Source organism: Oncorhynchus mykiss, chromosome 24, assembly GCF_013265735.2.
Source record: "Oncorhynchus mykiss isolate Arlee chromosome 24, USDA_OmykA_1.1, whole genome shotgun sequence".
Classification (NCBI taxonomy): domain Eukaryota; kingdom Metazoa; phylum Chordata; class Actinopteri; order Salmoniformes; family Salmonidae; genus Oncorhynchus; species Oncorhynchus mykiss.
The window spans coordinates 424,408-432,436 of NC_048588.1; positions in this window are offsets into that span (position 1 = coordinate 424,408).

An 8,029-nucleotide genomic window follows, 5' to 3' on the forward strand; every position below is an offset into this window, starting at 1 on the left:
TTTCAAACAATTGTTTACAGACAGATTATTTCACACTGTATCACAATTCCAGTGGGTCAGAAGTTTACATACACTAAGTTGACTGTGCCTTTAAACAGCTTGGAAAATTCCATAAAATGATGTCATGGCTTAGAAGCTTCTGATAGGCTAATTCACATCATTTGAGTCAATTGGAGGTGTACCTGTGGATGTATTTCAAGGCCTACCTTCAAACTCAGTGTCTCTTTGCTTGACATCATGGGAAAATCAAAATAAATCAGCCAAGACCTCAGAAAAGAAATTGTAGACCCCCACAAGTCTGGTTCATCCTTGGGAGCAATTTCCAAATGCCTGAAGGTACCATGTTCACCTGTACAAACAATAGTACGCAAGTATAAACACCATGGGACGACGCAGCCATCCTACCACTCAGGAAGGAGACGTGTTCTGTCTACTAGCGATGAATGTACTATGGTGCAAAAAGTGCCAATCAATCTCAGAACAACAGCAAAGGACCTTGTGAAGATGCTGGAGGAAACAGGTACAAAAGTATATATAGCCACAGTAAAACAAGTCCTATATCGACATAACCTGAAAGGCCGCTCAGCAAGGAAGAAGCCACTGCTCCAAAACAACCATTAAAAAAGCAAGACTACAGTTTGCAACTGCACATTGGGACAAAGATCGATGAAAAAGGGGGAGGCTTGCAAGCCGAGGAACATTGAAGCAACATCAAGACGTCAGTAAGTTAAAGCTTGGTCGCAAATGGGTCATCCAAATGGACAATGACCCCAAGCATACTTCCAGAGTTTTGGCAAAATGGCTTCAGGACAACAAAGTCAAGTTATTGGAGTGGCCATCACAAAGCCCTGACCTCAATCCTATAGAAAATGTGTGGGCAGAACTGAAAAAGCGTGTGCGAACAAGGAGGCCTACAAACCTGACTCAGTTACAGCAGCTCTGTCAGGAGGAATGGGCCAAGATTCACCCAACTTATTGTGGGAAGCTTGTGGAAGGCTACCCAAAATGTTTGACCCAAGTTAAACAATTTAAAGGCAATGCTACCAAATACTAATTGAGTGTATGTAATCTTCTGACCCACTGTGAATGTGATGAAAAAAATAAAACTGAAATAAATCATTCTCTCTACTACTATTCTGACATTTCACATTCTTAAAATAAAGTGGTGATCCTAACTGACATAAGACAGGGAATTATTTACTTGGATTAAATGTCAGGAATTGTGAAAAACTGAGTTTAAATGTATTTGGCTAAGGTGTATGTAAACTTCCGACTTCAACTGTATATGGATGACCGATGACTTAGCGGCATAGGCAAGATGCAATAGATGGCATAAAATACAGTATATACACATATGAGATGAGTAATGTCAGATATGTAAACATTATTAAAGTGCCATTATTAAAGTGACTGATTAATTTATTAAAGTGGCCAATGATTTCGAGTCTGTATGTAGGCAGCAGCCTCTCTGTTAGTGATGGCTGTTTAACAGTCTGATGGCCTTTAGATAGACTGAAAAACAGCTTCTCGGTCCCAGCTTTGATGCACCTGTACTGACCTCGCTTTTTTTGTTGTTGGCCTTCCTGTGACATCGGTTGCTGTAGGTCAGATGGTTTGCCCCTGGTGATGCGTTGTGCAGACCGCACCACCCTCTGGAGAGCCTTGCGGTTGTGTGCGGTGCAGTTGCCTTACCAGGTGGTGATACAGCCCGACAGGATCCTCTCAATTGTGCATCTGTAAAAGTTTGAGGATTTTAGGTGGCGAAAGCTAAATTTCGTCAGCCTCCTGAGGTTGAAGAAGAGCTGTTGTGCCTTTTTTACCACACTGCCTGTGTGGATAATTTCAGTTTGTCCGTGATGTGTACGCAGAGGAACCTTCTCCACTGCTGTCCCGTCAATGTGGATAGGGGGAGTGCTCCCTCTGATGTTTCCTGAAGTCCACAATAATTTCCTTTGTTTTGTTGACGTTGAGTGAGTTTTTTTTGCTGACACCACACTTAGAGTGCCCTCACCTTCTCCCTGTAGGATGTCTTGTCGTTGTTGGTAATCAAGCCCACTACTGTTGTGTTGTCTGCAAACTTGATGATTGAGATGGAGGCGTGCATGGCCACGCAGTCATGGGTGAACAGGGAGTACAGGAGGGGGCTGAGCACGTACCCTTGTGGGGCCCCGTTGTTGAGGATCAGCGAAGTGGAGATGTTGTTTCCTACCTTCACCACCTGGGGGCGGCCCATCAGAAAGTCCAGGACCCAATTGCAAAGGATGGGGTTGAGACCCAGGGCCTCAAACTTAATGATGAGCTTGGAGGGAACTATGGTGTTGAATAATGAGCTGTAGTCAATGAACAGCATTCTTACATGCTGTACATCCACTTGTACAGATGGGATAGGGCAGTGTGATTGCATCGTCTTTGGACCTATTGAGGCGGTATGCAAATTGAAGTGGGTCTAGGGAGGCAGGTAAGGTGGAGGTGATATGATCCTTGACTAGTCTCTCAAAGCACTTGATGATGACAGAAGTGAGTGCTATGGGACGATAGTACATTTAGTTCAGTTATCTTTGCCTTCTTGGGTACAAGAACAATGGTGGCCATCTTGAAGCATGTGGGGACAGCAGACTGGGATAGGGAGAGATTGAATATGCCCGTAAACACATTTAAAATGTCTTACTCACATCGGCCACAGAGAAGGAGAGGGGGAGCAACACAGTTCTTGGTAGTGGGCCGCGTCGGTGGCACTGTATTCTCCTCAAAGCGGGCAAAGAAGGTGTTCTGAGTGTTTGCAGTGCTCTTGTTAAGTTAATCTGTGTATCTCACATTATGTGCCTGGTATGATCGAGAAAGAAAACTTTCTTAGCAGATAATGACAACATGAGAACAACAGTAGCTGTAGATGATGTAATGAAAAGTTGGAGGGTGGTTGGTAATGGAGGACAGACATCAGGTGGATCCACGTCTGGGTGTTGGGCAGAACCTCTAGGTCCTGGTGAACAGGAGCAGAGTTAAAGGAAACAGGGTAGGAGACAGAGACAGGTTAGTCATTAGCCTGGGGGGTTCAAACAGTCTGCTTACACTAATAACACACAAATTATTGTATTTTTCTTCTCTACATTGAATACATAATTGAAACATTCAGTGCAGGTTGGAAAAAGTATTAACCCCCAGGCTAATGACTAACCTGGAGTCCAATCAATGAGACAAGATTAGAGATGTTGGTTAGAGCTGCCTTGCCCTATAAAAAAAACACTCAAAATTTGAGTTTGCTATTCACAAGAAGCCTGATGTGAACCACTCTTCGACCAAAGATCTCAGAAGACCTAAGATTAAGAATTGTTGACTTGCATAAAGCTGGAAAGGGCTAAAAGTATGCAGATTTTCATATTTGTTAGGACAATGACACACACACACACACACACTATATTAATATAGCCCGGACTATTTGCATTGTGTGCCCCTCTTTTACGCTGCTGCTACTCTCTGTTTATCATATATGCATAGTCACTTTAACCATATCTACATGTACATACTACCTCAATCAGCTCGACTAACCGGTGCCTGTATATAGCATCGCTACTGTTATTTTTCAGTCGTTTTTATCTCTTTACCTAACACCTTTTTTTATTTTAATTGCACTATTGGTTAGAGCCTGTAAGTAAGCATTTCACTGTAAGGTGAACTGTAACCCGTAACCTGTTGTTTTCGGCGTGCGGGACAAATAAACTTTGATTTGACTGAAATCTGCTAAATTTGAATTGGGACACTTACTGATCATGTGCCATGGTGAAACTACTTTGATGGGCTTCAACTCCGGCGCCACAGTCTGCCCCCTCAAACTTCTGTCAGGCTAGACAGGATACCGACCTTTTTAAAGCTAAAAGTAACTAATTTAAACATTGTGTGCTCTCTGATATGACATTCATTGAAATCATAATAATTTCAGATATAATAGAATGTGATTGATAAACAAAAGGTTATTTCACTTGCACAGCTGTCCACCTCCTTGACAATTCCCCGTCAGAAGAAGCGTAGATTGATTTTGGCAATCATGCTCTTCACTCCGAAATGGCCAACATGCATCTCGGTTAGCACGGCCTCCTTTTCCTCCTTAGTAAAAAATCACCCTCCTGTGTGGCTGGCCATCCTTCCCCGTAGGCAAATATGCAAAAATATTAAACTGGCTTAAATTTAAGGATTTTGATGCAGACTTTTTTATTATGTTACGTAGATTGACATTACAATATATATTATTTTACAGCAGCAATACCAACACTGTCATATCAGCAAACATTTCTAAAAACCAGTTTTCGCTTTGTCATTATGGGGTTTTGTGTGTAGCTTGATGAGGGGAAAAAAATGATTTAATCCATTTTAGAATAAGGCTGTAACTTAACAAAATGTGTTAAAAGTCAAAGAGTCTGAATACTTTCCGAATGCACTGTATGTATTGAATAATGGCACAATAATTTGGGCTTCTTTGGGCTTGGGCTCATTAAATGTCTTTAATGTTGTGGTCATAAAATGTATTTAATGTATCAGGCTCAGGTAGCATCAGGCTTGAATTTTAGATCAAAGCTCTAATCAAATCCAGACATAGGCCTAATTATATGCTTTTGAATTACACCAGGTTCCCTGGTTAAAAAGTGATTTATTCTCGGGATGGAACATTTGTAAAATACCGGGAAAAATAATCAACCCTACTCTGCATGCATAGCCTAACAGTGCATGTTTTTATGTAGAACAAATTGAGTAGCTGTTTGCACTGGAGGTTTTCGCTCCCTCCTGGCATGTGTAAGATAGGTTTCCACAGGTTGATGTTGCTGTTGTATGAGGAGTCCCATCCATCCTCCTGCAGGCATTTATGCAGGAATGTCTCTGTGGCTATGATACAGTCCTACCTGGATCCAACAAAATGTAGTCTTGTTGGCATGCTAATTCTAGATGCCTTTCTCTGTTTGATTTGTGGAGGAGAATCAACCCCACCCCTCTGGAAACTATTGTATTTTCTTATTCCTTTTTCGACTGAGCCTGGACTCGAACAAGGATCTCTAGTGGCACAGCTAGCACTGTGATCAGTGGAGGCTGGAGACTTGAAAAACTGAGGAAACCCACGTTATAGACACACGGAGACGTCAAAGCGTGTTTCAAAAATCGCCAGAGTAATTGTTTTAACCTAAAGAATTTAGTAAAGACATTTATTGTACAATGTTATGGGGAATGAGAATGAGAGGGCTACATACACCGTTTTGGGAAGGGATCACAGCAGTGATTGAATGAGGGTATAAGGCATGAATTGAGGTTTTCAGTGACTTGACTTCTGTGCGAGACAGGATTTGACTGGGAAGACAAAAAACAATAACACAACACACTACACAGTTAAGACAAACGAGCTAAGAATGAGTTAGTTCAAGCAAGGAGTAAAATCATTTATGTGTAATGTGATTGAGTATACATACAGTAATGAGAGAAAATTGATAGGGGTATTCACAGTGGTTGGAGAAGAATCATTAAATGTAACAGTGGATTAGTGGGAACATGAGATGTCAGGAGAGAGTTGACAATCGCAGTGGAGTGGAGTGGTCACTTCTTAAATCAGGGAACAGGAAGAGACTTAGAACTACAAATAGCTGATACATTCCATTACAGCTGCGCCATCGTAGGTTTGAATAACACGTTTGTCCATGAAGTTAAACAAAGACTGTGCATCTCGCCCACTTGACACATCAAAGTAGCCTAAGAAACGTTGATAAAGCCCTGATGACCTACATACCTGACAATAACTGACAACAGCAAGTAGACTGGAGGCAAACAGAGTTGGGGGGCAATTTTTACCCACTGGGGCCTGGAGTATTCCTTATCTGTTAACCTAACCAGGAAAACTCTGGACCTTAAGGTCCCTAATCAGGTCACATGTGGGGGGCGAGCAACCTTATACTTGTTCATATGAATTATATTTAGAGGAGAGTAGGTGGGGGATTTCCTCTACCTAGACAGAGACAACAACTGATAGAGACAATAGAACTCACAGGGTTGAGCTTGCTTTATGCATCATGCAGGCCTATGCAACTGCAGGCCTTTAAAAAATGTACTTACATCTGTCATCACTATTATGTTGATTGATTCATTCCAGTTAATCATTTTGTATTGAAATCGTATAGGCAGCCTAGCCTGCCCAATTGAAATATAAACCAAATTTGATCACATTCACATTTTCTCCTGACACACAAATGGACTGTAAAATACATAACGCTACCAATTAATTACCCTGACCAAATGGACAGCGCACATAGTAGGCTGTATGCATCTGCTCTTATTAGAAGCCTACAGCTGATCAGACTGAAAATGGTCTCGTTTTCATACCATACAGCAAGTCAAATCTCGAATGTTTGGGTGTGGCCTAGGCTGCTACAACGTTTATTTAATACGTTTTTGCTTGTCTTTGTCCGGAGTGATGTTGATGTTTTATCATCTTTGCTAAATAAATACCGGAGGAAAGTGGAACACCTACTTGAGCGCCCTGCGTCAACCTCTCTCTTTAATGAATGATCCCAGAAAAGACTGAAAGTTCCATATGTTCAGCAAGTAAAGCATCGAAACGTGCAATTACTGCTACAATCTCCTTTTGGTTGCACTTGTTAGTTCGCGGAATATTCCCTCTCGTTGTGCCCTCCCAATTTTTGCATGCACAAAAACGCAGTGGTGTTGATAAACCGCTTGAGAATATCCCTGTTTCTTCTTACTTTCTCGTTGTGTTGCGCATTCTGAATACGCAGACCTTCGTCATGATCAATGCGGCTTTTTCCCAGAAGCTTGAATCTTATAACGTTATGCTCTCTGCTTTTATTTTGCCATTTAGCTGAATGATCAATGTTCCTCAGGGCACTGTACCCTGCTATCGCCCAAGGCTCAGAATTCCCAAAAAGCAAAAATACAGACGGATTGATGAAAGGCTCCCTGTTAACCAGCTATACTTTTGATAGCAATTGGTATTGAACGCCATCACCTTTTCATCTTTCTTCATGAAACTGATCTCAGGCAGTCGACCTCGGTTTTAATTTGCACCTTTTCCGTGTGCCCCAGAGAATGAAAGGGGTTCAACAAAAAGTAAAAACAATTTGAGGTAGCGTTGGCGGCGAAAGGTGCACACTCGAACTGGTAGCTAGCTTGTTATCATGGAAAATTGAAATAAACTGCACTAACTGGATACAAAAAGTTATAAAACCAAGAAAACAATGTATAATTAACCTCATCCATCTCCTGTAATTTGAAGAATCTAATTTGAATTGAATAATTAAAAAAATGCTCAAATAAATATTTTCAATCTCTATCCAATAATGTCACCAATTCACCAAGCTTCTCAACACATAGATCCCCCCAATAATGCTCTACAGCATAACCTCTATACAACGCACTAGGTTCCTTCTCTGATCCTAATCGTATGATTGGATGGACAACATGTCAGTTCATTCTTCCAGAAGTGGTCATAATTACCATGTAGGTCTATGGAAGGGGGTGAGGTCTACGAGCCTCCTAGGTTTTGTATTGAAGTCAATGGATCCAGAGGAGGACAGAAGCTAGCTGTCCTCCCGCTACACCTTTGTGCTGACCTAGATAGTGCTTTTGAAGTTACTATAGACCTTCATGGCAAAATAGTGTGTTTTAATCAATTATTTGGTGACATATGAATATATTTAGTATAGTTTTATCTAAAAAGCAAAAATGTTTTTGTGTTTCACTATTTTTATTTTTATGAAATTTCACTGGTCCTCCCCTTCCTCCTCTGAGGAGCCTCCACTGGCAGAGACAGAGCTCAAATAATTCCTAGTAAACTGGGATGGAATGGGTGGTAATGCTATAAAAACATTTAAGCATTTGGATTTGTCATGTGTCATTTGGATAAAAGCGTCTGCTAAATGTCATATATTATATATTCTTATTTAAGTGTTTGGCAAAGCCCAATGGAATTTATTGATCAAAACATTTTATTCATGAGAAAACTACCCCTTCCCAGCCCAGTACCCTTAGTCTCGCGTGA